General features: G+C 38.5%; 1 protein-coding gene across 1 annotated transcript in view; it reads left to right on the plus strand.

Annotated features, from left to right (window-relative positions):
• pcdh1a (protocadherin 1a) overlaps positions 1-12096 on the plus strand; it is a gene marked incomplete at its 3' end in the record, with an annotated part of 77231 nt that overhangs the window by 18949 nt on the left and 46186 nt on the right. The gene's annotated exons all lie outside the window — the stretch shown is intronic.

Below are 12096 nucleotides of genomic sequence, written 5' to 3' on the forward strand. Positions count from 1 at the left end.
ATTGAATCTCTAAATTCATTCTGGTATTTATATCAACATACAATAATTACTTTCAAATCAATGTTATATTTCGAATCACTGCCTTACAGTGTCTTCCTCTGCTACTCAGACTCGTTTCAGAGTACATCCCTGTTAATCCAGAGTCATGTGAAATATGAACAATTAGCGTGATAATTCCATTGTAGATTCCTGAGTGTTTTGAGACATTTTACTGATCTTGACCTTTGGACTTTGATTAACAAAATCCAATCATATCATCACAAACGTAGACAAGTCACTGTTGGTGCCAAATTTTCAGAAGTTCAGAAGGTGTTACTGAGGGATCTGATATATCAGAGATAGAAGAATGGGATGAGCCGGTGGACAACCTGAAAACAATATGCCTGCAGCTCTGGCTGTCACTAGTGCAGAGCCATAAAAACCAAGATGGACTTTTGAAGAAGGAAGCCACTTGCAACACATTGCCTCAAGGGTTCCACAGTGCAATTTTCTCTTTCACATTACAAGTGGTTATGTGCCCCTGATTCCTTTGGAGTTTTTGTGTTCTTTTATCACAGTTCTCTCTTCACATTCATAATGTCATTTTCAGACAGATGTTTTGAACTATTATGGATCTGCAACATTGCATATCTGGCACTTTTTTCTGTGTATCTTGTAATTGACATTATGTTGTCAACTTTAAGCAAAAAAAAAAAAAAGTCAATCAGTGAGAAAACTCAAAAATGATGTGGTGATGGCACATGTGGGTTTAGCAGTGACAATCGAGTAAGAAGTTAGAATAGGGATTCGTTCTGTTAAAAGGCTGGTGACAGGTTTGACTTTAAACCAGCATCTAAACCAGAAAGATGAATATTTAAATGCTTTTAATAAATTCTTGAAATGCATTGTAAGACTGAAAGCCAAATGAACGGGCTTAGACAATTGTAATGTGACCGTCATTTTCTGATTAGAGACCTCTCTGCTCATATGCTTCTTAACTAAAGGATAAAAGACAGAAAACGATAAAAGAAAACTGTCAAAAAGAAACAATCTCATTAATTTTCATGTGCTTGACAATCAGTATAGTTACATTAAAATATCTCAACAAAGGTTTTACTTTATTAGTTGAACTGCCAAGATTTTCATTAAGATTTGTGACATTGTAAGACTATTCAGATTATGACAAATTTTCATCTAACTGCAGAATGTTGTGACACATCCAACTCTTATGAAAGCTATTAAGAAATTATAGTCAGTTCATTTTACATTTAGATATAACAGCAATCTCCTTGAGTAAATTATTAACTTTCATAAGAACTGCCAGAGCAGCCCCTGTTCACACGATAACTTCTCACCTGCAAAAACTTTGAAGGAATATGTAGATGTTATAGTATATTAAAGGCTTTTCAGCTGTTTTCCTGAGAATTAGTGGCTCATCACAGTGACAGAGGAAAGTTCAATGTAATGGTGACTGGTTTGCTTGCCAGCTTACAACTTACAACATATAAATAAGATTTGTAGTCTAAGAAATACGTCTTTTACTTTTGACAGGGCGAACTGTTCGCCCCCTGCTACAGTCTCTGTGCTAAGCTAGGCTTAGCATGTCACAAAGACACCTCTTACTCAGTAAAACAGTAGCCTGTTAGAGAAATTTCACCACAACCTGTCTTGCACCTAACTTGATGGCACTCAGAGCTTGGTCCTGTGCACTGCAATTACAGATATGAGGACATTCATATATGTCCCCTCTGGGTGCGTCTTGTTTCCATTGCCTGGGGGCAATGGGTTTGGCTCCCCTTTAGCTGCAGGACTCTTTGTCATCCATACAACACGTCATCCACTTGGGTGGGGGTGATTGTATTCTTACTGGCCTATAGGACTTTTCTGCCAAGCCTCCAGGTTCTGCTCTTGATGTTGGCAGTACAGTCCCTTACACAGAACTGTTCGCCCTTTTGGGATTTTCTTGGCACTACAACTCCACACTCAGACCTGCTCCCCATTTTTGAAGTCACTTGAGCTCCTCCAGTCTTCTATACCTACACACACCCATCTCATCCACTAAACCAAAAGACTATTGAACCTACCCTGCCTGCTTTTACTGTATAGTCCAATAACTTCCTCCACCATTTTATTTGAGTTCATGATTTGAGCATACATTTTTATATATTTAAGTTTCCTCCCATTCCAATAATGGCACAAAAGAAACTCTTTAGTGCTAATAATAGCGGAGTGTGATTTATACAGCAGAAATGACCATGGAGCTCCTCTACAGCAAATGTGTTGTCACAAAGATGAACTTTGAGAAATTGTATCAAATATATTATTACAGTAATCTTAACAGTCATTCCATCTGTCCAGGAATGTTCAAATAAACATGAAAATGTGGTTTGGTATGAAATAAAAGACTGAACCATCAATCATATTAATGTAACTATGCGAATGATAAAAAAAAAAAGGGAATCGATGTAACAAATAAAGGAAATGGGACAATAATATGAGGCAGAAAAAAAAGAAATGAACAATCCAGCTGTCATAAGGTAGAGACGCCCAGCAGGGAAAGGGTTCTGGTGAAAGAAGAAAAATACTCTAAAATCAGAAATACTGTCTTTATGGAAACAGTCATAACTGTTGTTATCATTCAGAAACCGTATTGCTTGTTAGGTAACTGCACAAGCAGCAGAAACATCTTGTAGTTAGGTGCAGTAATTGCAGACTTACCTACACACCACAGACAATTTAGGTTAATTACACCTGGTGATGGATGCGTAGACACATTACCCACCAGGGACTGAACATGCAATATGACTGCCAACTACAGCATGCTTCCTGAGCCAAAGAAAGTGTTTTTTAACCTCCAACTGATAGATTTTTAGTGAGGAAGCCCCGCCACAGTACTCATTACAGGGCCCAGGTTGGGGTAGACACTCAGCCAATAAAAGTTTGTGCAATTCTGCCTGTGATGCATCCAGGAGTGCAATATCAGCACGCTGCCTCTGCTTCTTTGCAGGAGGCACATATATAGAGAAGAGAGAGAGGCCATAGTCAAAGTGAACTATAAGCAGCTGGTTTGTGCTTGTATAATAATTAGTTTAAATCACATTCATCGTCTTACTTAAATGTGTATTGTAAAAACCTACAACTGCACAGATATGCCTCATTACTTATTAATGTATCTCCTGAAAGAAATGTTAATATTGTTCAGACATGCCTCTGGAAAGATGATTCTACTCCAGGCTATAGGCTACTAGTGTTACTGGCACATACATTCGATTAAGCTCAGTGAGCATGTCCACGCAAGCAGACAAAATTGTGTGTGTACAGAGTGCACTGTAGCATGGGTTGCATCCTCATCTCCAGCGATAGGAGAGAGGGCAGGTGCTGGCAAAGGTTGGAGGATAGATGGTGATGGGAGGTTGGCTTAGGAGTGGGGAGGAGCGGCGCTGGGTTGTGGGCCAGATCTCGTCCTCGCAGTTATGAAGGAGAAGCAAACTGATCTGACAGTGACAAATGAACCGTCTCCTCTTCCCCAACTGCCAGTTTTATGCCTCTCAAACTCCTTTCTCACCCTCTGTCTCTTCCCTATCCCCCCATCATTTTCTTCTTGAGCGCCCTCAACCCCATCGTCTTCATTCTCACCTACCAAGCTCTTTTTTTCAGCGTCAGTTTTCATTGTCCTACTTTTTTTTTTTTTTTACTTTTCTTTTGTTCTCCCTGTGATGCTCTTTCACTTCTCTGCCTCCTACTGTTACCTTCTCATATTCTCTTTTTTGCTCTGCTACTTTAGGAGTATTGGTGATTTTTGCATCTGCAGAGGTCCTGCTGCATTTTATTATGCAGTAATTTCAGTGGATTATTTTGTCCATTTCAAAGATAGAATGATTCCAGTGCACAATAATTACTTCTCCACTTCTGTTTCATGTCAACGATGTGACTAACATGGCATTTAAAAGCTATAAATTTCCTTGCATGTATCAAAATTTTATTGAGTTTGACTGGAATTGTCATAGCTGGGTGCCATTAAGCAGGAGACACTGAAGTAGCACAGAGGATGAAGGCATAGCTCAGCAGTGATTATTGTTGAGGTTTAATGACTGTCTTGCTCCTGTAATAGACCTTCTGGGGTGCTGAAATGAGATGCCAAGCAGAGAAGACAATTAATTGCTTGGCTTCCTTTTGTCCCCGCCCCTATCCCCCTGTGCATTGGACTGAAACCTGATAAGATAAAGGCTTAGGGCCACCCTAATACCTTAAGAAACTCGTCTGACTATCTTGCATTTGTTGTGGGTGCATTGTTTGAGTTAAGGTACCTTGTGTTGGTATCTGACACACAGGAGGAAACTTCTAATGCTTTGCAGGTTTACCTTTTATTGATAGCAAGCAGAGAAATGCAGAAATGAACAAAAATGACCCTGGAAAGTGAATGAATACTTTCACATGGAAATGCCATTTACGCAATTCAAATCTTAAGAAATGTTTTTTTATTTAGCCACATTGCTACTTAGAATGACTTGGAGAAAGCTGGACAGTGAATGGAAATGGCAGCATGTTGTGTGTTTGCACAGCACCTTAACAATACAAATACAATATGACTGGTTTGTTTGTGTGTTTTTGCTGCTTTTCCCTTCATTGGCCAGCATAAACTCAATTTGATATATATTGACGTAGGAAGCAGTGCACACAATGATGGCAGGATAAATGTATTGTGCATGTTCCGTTCTCTGTCTGAGCAGTCTTTAGAAATGTACTTCACTGACAGGTTATTAATATGTGGATAATCAAATGGCAAACATAACACCCCCTTTGGGCCAATCTGTCTACATCTAAAAATACTCAACTGCTGTACTGGTGTGCATCATTTCCCCAAGTTCAGTAAAAATTCAGTCAGTGATATGTGAGATATTGTGTGTGATGCTTGGAGGAATGAATGGATATTGCAGTGCCCCCCTTGAGCTAATCAGTGTAATTTCAAAAATGCCACAAGCCGGCAGTGACTTGCATAATTCCCTAAAGTTTTGTCAAAAGCTGATCAGTATCAAAAAATCAGGTCTCCTACACCATGATAAGAGGCACACTATTAATTAAAAATTACTCTCAAAGGCAAGCTTACAGTACACCCATATCAGAGTTGCTCGGATGGCCATGACCAAAGTCGGTGTAATTCCAATCCTGTCGCTGACCGCAGATGCTCAGATTCTAGTTAAATGTCCGTCTCTGTTTTTCACATCGTTGTCATAGTTCCATGCAAAAACAAGAGTAATTTCATACCAAGGAGTTGCTACGTCACGAGCATATACACTGTTAAATGGTGGAGTAAACATATTCTGTGGAAAAAAAGCCACAGTACACACTCTAGTTTATGAGCATTAAAAATGCATTGGTCTTCTAAATCATTATAATGCAAATTCTGAGTCTGTTAAGCAGCAGCACACTGCACACATTAGATGAGTGCAAATCCATCAGGCAGAGCTAAAAAATACTGTGTGCCGAATGTAATTGGAATAACAAATAGCAGGCTATATTATTCAACATATGGTCAATACCATACAGATTGGAGTCAGAATAAAAAAAAGCAAAATGTGCATGTTTGCCACACCATTTCCTTTGAGCAGGCACAATATGCAGTGCCATTAAGAGAACAGCTCGCCACGGGTAATGGAAAGTGTGATGAATAATACAAACTCAAATAAATACTGTCAATCAGTTAGAGGTAAAGATTAATAGCAAACGGCAGCCCTTAATGCCTTCATACAATTTCAATATTTTGTTTACATATTTATTTAATATTTGCATATTTTACTCAAGAAAATCCTGCAAACAACATTGATTTAAAATCTAATATTGGTCTCTTCCTGCTTTCTGGTAAGTGTCAGTACAAACAAAGCACTTAAAGTGAAGACTAAAGCATTGCAGTGTGGAATTTCAGCTCTCAATATAATGACTCTCAGAGGCTGCAGCAGCTCATATTGGGAAGGATTGTTTCTGGTTTGCAGTCATATGAAATGTCATCTGGAATTTGACAAGATATGAAGAAGAAATCCCCTTTGAGAGCTCCACTGAACCGCACATTTTCGTATATTGTTCTCTTGTTATAATCAAGCCCTTATGGGTGACCCATGTCATTGTGCGATAAAACTAATTATTTGCCACAAGAATTATTGTGGGCTCTGCTGTCTCGAGGTCAGAATAACTGGCAGCCTTCTTATACTATTAAACTGATTATACTGTGTCACTGGCCAAGAATATGCACACTGTTGTAACAGAGTTGATATCACTTAGCTAAGCAGATGCCATGCTTGTTTTTATATTAGCTCTACATTTAAGATAACAACAAATACTTTTAATATGTGGGGTTTTTTAGTTTTCTGCTTTTTTTATGTACACTGCCAACAAATTCATGATTTTACCATCAAATTATTGAAAAAAAGCAACTGAATAAACTCACTTTGAAATGTTATCTAATGTAAGGAAAAAGTAAAACAGCATAATTAAATACACTTTACAGCTTTCTGGTTGTATTACCTAAACTTACCTTTGCTGCAGTATTATGGAGTCAGGTTGTCCAGCTCTTTTCAAAAGAGAAAAGATCAGTAGCTTTTACTTGTCCATTTCTATTTCAAGTCTATTTTCCCCTTTCTTACCACCGGTTAGCTATAGTTCAACCTAATTAAAGTTCTCAACCAACCAGAAAGGTGAAACACCCCTTTTTTCCTTTGAAGTCTTGCACACAGTTGCACTTTACATTTCAGTAGAGAAAAATTTCCATGATCACAGTGCACTGATCAGATAATAACATTATGTACTGTTTCAGATGCACCTGTAGCATTCTCTTAGTTCATAGACGGAAGATCAATAGACGTCGGTGTTCAAAACCTCGTTTTTCTCTCTTCTTTTTTTGTTTGTTTCATATAAATATAAAATTTATGAGATCACAAAAACTATCCTGGCTCTGCTTAAGAAAAGCCTGTGCAGCAGGGTATTGGCCGTGAAACATCCCTGCCAAGGCTGGAGATTTGGGTTCCAGCTGTTGAGAGGTTCGGTGGCACAGCTGGAGTGGTTTTACATTGAAGGCTCTCTTTTGCTCAGCACATTGATATTTCCATGGCTGCACAGTTTGAGCTCCAGGGCATCCTACAGTAGGACAATTGTCCAGCTTCCACTTCAGTTAAAACAATATGCATCCACTGCAGCTGCATTCACTGTTGCGTACTGAAAGATGCGCTTGTGAATAGTTCCAGTATAATCAGAGAAATATGCATCTCATATTGTCAAATTGAGATTCCCCTAACATTTCAAGCCCATGTGTTTATTGTGACTGTGTGTCCGTGTGTTCACGCACGCGCGTGCATGTCAAGTGTTTAACACGATAAGCACACCGTTACTGTTTTTAACTTCACAACCCAAGCAAAACGTATTCAGGATCACAAGGCATCCTAGATTCCAGAAATTCGAGTTAAATGGAGATTCACTCGGAAAGAAAAATTTCACCACAAAACAGGTTGCTACAGCAGCAGTTTTCTGCTTCTTTCTTACCATGATGCAAAAAAGTCGCTCTCAGCCGACTTCATTCATTCATGAAGTGAAGTGAACTGAAGGGCTCACCACATTTTCATAAATGTTTAAAATCTAATAAAGAGACTTAGTGTGAAAAGTATCTACTGCAAATTAGGATGAATTTGTTAATTTGTAATTGTAGCAACGCATCTGGCGTGTTATATCCAGTAGTGCCAAGTGTTCCATTTTTTCTATAAATGTGGCCAACTTAAAAAAAAAAAAAGTGGATATTGTTATAATAGGAAGATAGAAGCATAACTGATGCCCTAGTTATACCTTGACAAACATATCCTTAACCGACTAATTTTCAGTGGCATTACATAGGCATTGTACTGTATAAAGAACAAGTTACCAATTAATTACTAATAAATCAATCAAAAGGAAAAGCCTTGAATTGCATTTACATAAAGGAGCTGAAAATAGGGTTGTTTGGAATTTGTCAATGTAAATGTGCAATGTGCAAAAAAAACAGTAAACATTTTGAGACAAGAAGCTACATCTTTTAAGAATAAAAAGTAATATGCACATCTTTACAATTACCTTTTTTGATGTCTTCCTTTTTGTAAGTCACGTCAAAGGAGACATGGTGTAGTCAAGAATGCAGTATATGTGCAGTGGGAGTGGTGACACGATTTTGGTATTTTCGTGGTTTGGAGCATGGAGCGCTCCTGGGTGCAACATAGAAGTCGGGTTGGATTAGGGCGAATCGATTTTCATACATAATAGGTATGAGAGTAAGGGTTGTTTAGGGGCTGTGTCCACAACTGTGGCCAATCATACCGACTCCTTTTATGCCCTTTAAAAAGCAGTGACAGTTTGGAAAAAGAGAGAAGAGTCAGACACATCATTGTCTTTTGTTCTCATACAAAATGTGCAGAGTTCAAAGTGCACACATAATTCTGTCAGAACACGCCGCCAAGGACAGATGATGATGATGTGTCTTTTCAAGATAGATTCACATTTCTGTATTGAATGCTTGTGTTCACATGGTGTTCATGCGTAATGATTCACTTGTATGTGGGCTCTGATGCTAGAGCAGGTCATTACCTTGAATGGCAGCTCCAGCACCATTGCAGCACTATGTGTGTGTGTGTGTGTGTGTAGTGTTCCATGGTAATAATTTTCAACAGCCCAGTACCCCTCAAACCTTTCAGTAGAGAGGTCAAACTAGCTTTGGCATGTCTGCAAAAAATGATATTTTCCTCTTTTTTTATGCTATTGTGTCCAATTATGCCGTATTCAAAATTAACCAACACAGTTAAATGAACAACGGTGATTTGTGTTACTCACGGCTGCAGGTCAACTTCCCCACGTGTGATGTAATATCCACTGAAACTTCACACCAGAAATGGGAGAGAGAAAAGCCTCTGTGCACTTGAGAAAAAAAAAGTCACTTAACCATTGTGCCTACACAATGATGCAGCCCTGTACTTGGACTGAACAAAGCGGCATCACATGCACAATTTAGGAAACACAAACGGATATCTGAGACAGAAACTGGTTCCTCATGCCACAATTTACAACTGTGTGACCGTTCACACTGGCTGCACTAACACGGAACAAAGGTATCTCCAGGTGTTCAGTTACACTGCAAGGCTATTTCAGCATATTTATGATTACAGAAAGTTATTGAAAGGTCCAAGGCACCAGAGTAAGACAACACAAGCTATTTCCCATCTCCCCATGTTGCTTGATGAAACCAGAACTCCTTGCTAAGGATATAAAATAATCTGCTTTCGAGCTAGTGGTTAAACAAAAATCAGAAAAACAAATCGGATCCATCATTACTTGATTTACACAGGCGATACCGTTGCAAAAAAAACAAAAAAACACCCACCCGCCGTAGTATATTGCTTTTCTGACAGAAGCGCCTTATATGCTCTCTCAGTTGTGTTCTTCCTTTGACTATTTCCACCTTGTTAACTGAGTAACAAACAGGCTGCAGAGATGGATAAGCCCAAGTACAACATATCACAAACCTGAACATTTCAGAGCCTTTTTGAGAAACCCACAACCCAAGAATATGTTAGAAAGAGTCAATGCATTTAATAGTGTTTCTGTATATATTTGATAAGCATATGTCTAACGTGAATATGCTGCAAGTGTGTGATAAGCCTTACATTTGACTATAGCCCTCTAAAACGCCTGTGCCTTTGATCTTGTGGTCTCTGTGTATTTAACATTATTTTTTGATCCTAACTCTGTAAATTTTTTAAGGCTTATAGATTGTTTGCAGCAGAGAGCTGAGTGTCTCTCGTTTTATGACTTTTTGTTGCTGAGCAGAGACTCGGCTGCATTCGGACGGTACGGTCATGTCTGCTTTCTCTGTGCCATAACACTGTCTGACCAAAGATTATAAATGTGCAGTTATAAACATTGAAGCAGGGAAATATAAGTGACTCCTGCTAAGTCTTCTCATTTGAGTCATGGCACAATATTACAAACTGTTTGTTGTATTCCCTTAAGAGAAAAGCTCTGCATTAATATTGTAACATTAAGTGTTTTTCATTTTCCATGTATTTATATGTGGTTAAGCCAAAATGTCAACTTGATTTACAGGTGTGCAAGATGTCTGGTTGTGATAGTGTTGTCTGGATTATTTCATTTGGTTTATGGTTTTGATAAGAATCTATCTGATAGAGGCACAGAGAGATAGCTGGAGCTCAGCGTGTTTTTAATAGTCTCGGGGTAGTGTATGTATTTGATGATAGCCTTTTGCAATTTGCCTGATTCTGTGAATTTGTGCATGTATCTCTCCAGCTGGAAGCTTGTTTGTGTCTTTCAGCCTGTCTGCCTCACTGTCGGAAACGGTCATTGAATCAGAAACAATTACCCTTATGACTTGAATATAATTCAATTAATATCCATCATTTCACAAGTAATAATGCATAACAGTGTCATTTTCCTCATTCCTATGGAAGACGCACATTTCTTTTTTTGTTTTGTTTTTTCTAACAGAAGAATACCATTGCCGTTGGCTCCTATTTTTCTGCTTTCTTGGAGACTCGGCTCCACAAAAGTCTTTAATCTTCTCCTCTCATTTAGGATGATTTATGAGTTTGTAGTGAGACCTTACTTTGTTTATCAAATTGTCCAGTGGACAGCAGGATGACAAAATAAGCACACTAGATCTTTGTGTGTATACATCTTTTTTCGCTCTTCTCCTGCTTTAGTGTGTTTTTCTCCTGCCAGTCATAATAGTAATGATTGAATAGGTTCTGAAAGAAAACCTGCCTCACAGCTTTACCTAAAATTTGACATGTATTTAATAAATGCCACAACCCCACTGCAGACATCTTGACGCCTCTAATCTACATGTTGATGACATTTGCTATTATGTCAAGAATCCCATACCAACAGAATATTTTCAAAGAGCTGGGCTTTGATGAAATGCAAAATGTGCATTGGTACAGTCTGCCTGAAATCTGTCTCCCCTTTACAAATGGTCCTTTGGTGTGTTATTTTCTCCAGGATAAGATGAGAGGTTTGATTATGTCAGTGTGATGCCCCCCAGTTTTTACAGTTATGGTAATAAGTGTTTCCTTATTGCAAAGAATCCTGCAAAGTCTTAATTGTTCCCCTGCCTTGAGCATTTCAGGGCTGATTCCAGTCCTTCGTTGGGCTTCTTCTCTGATAATTAAGGGTTCCTGTAATGTTATCAGCTGTCGGGTCAAAGCTTATACCCAGAGCTTCAGGAGATAGAAGGATCTCACAGAAACTAATGGATCAAGAAGGAATTAACCTGAAACGTGATCTTTCTTTTCTGTTGGCTGTAGAACAGTATGTGGCAGCAACACATTAAACGTGTTTGACATTTGGAAACACGCATGTACCGAATCCACTTAGAAACACTGTAGGACTGTTTAAATAATAAATATGTAAACATGGATGTAATTAGAAATACTATAATATATTCATATATCTGATACAATATGTAGAGGGCACTGGTGTTGAAGGAAAAAACATGTTAGCTGCCTTCTTGTTATCTTATGACATATTCACCATCGAGCTCAGCAAGCGCCTACTGAGGCTTCCTTTGTACGTTAGCTGACCCTTTCATTCAAGTCGTAAAAAAGCACACCAAACCATGTATAAACATCGGCTGAAGGCACTGACACAGTGTGTTTTTGTGTCATTAAGGCTAATGAGTAAATGACACAGCTCATTTGTTTTCTGTCTGCCCCGACTCTGACTCAGTTTGGGAGTGTGGAGGTAGTATCTCCGCCCTGGATTTGGTTTCACTGCTTCCCAATTGCTGCTGGATACTGAGAGACTTCTGTATCTGTCTGCAATCAAACCGTCTTTTCTTCAAGTACCACATCTCCTTAAAAGCTTGTTTGTTAAACATGATTTGATTAAATCTACGTGTGCAATTAGATGAAAAAAGAAATTTTCTTATCATGCTTTTATTCATGAGTGATTAATAGGGGCATACAGGCTACATTCAATAGCTTTCAATGTGACAACAAGCATGTAATTGTAATTTAAAGCTGTAGAAACAACTTTTTGGAAAGAAGGCTGACTGTCAGTTCAGCCAAAAAAGAACATGATTGAATTATGTTTATT

Source organism: Trachurus trachurus (assembly GCF_905171665.1).
Source record: "Trachurus trachurus genome assembly, chromosome: 14".
NCBI lineage: Eukaryota > Metazoa > Chordata > Actinopteri > Carangiformes > Carangidae > Trachurus > Trachurus trachurus.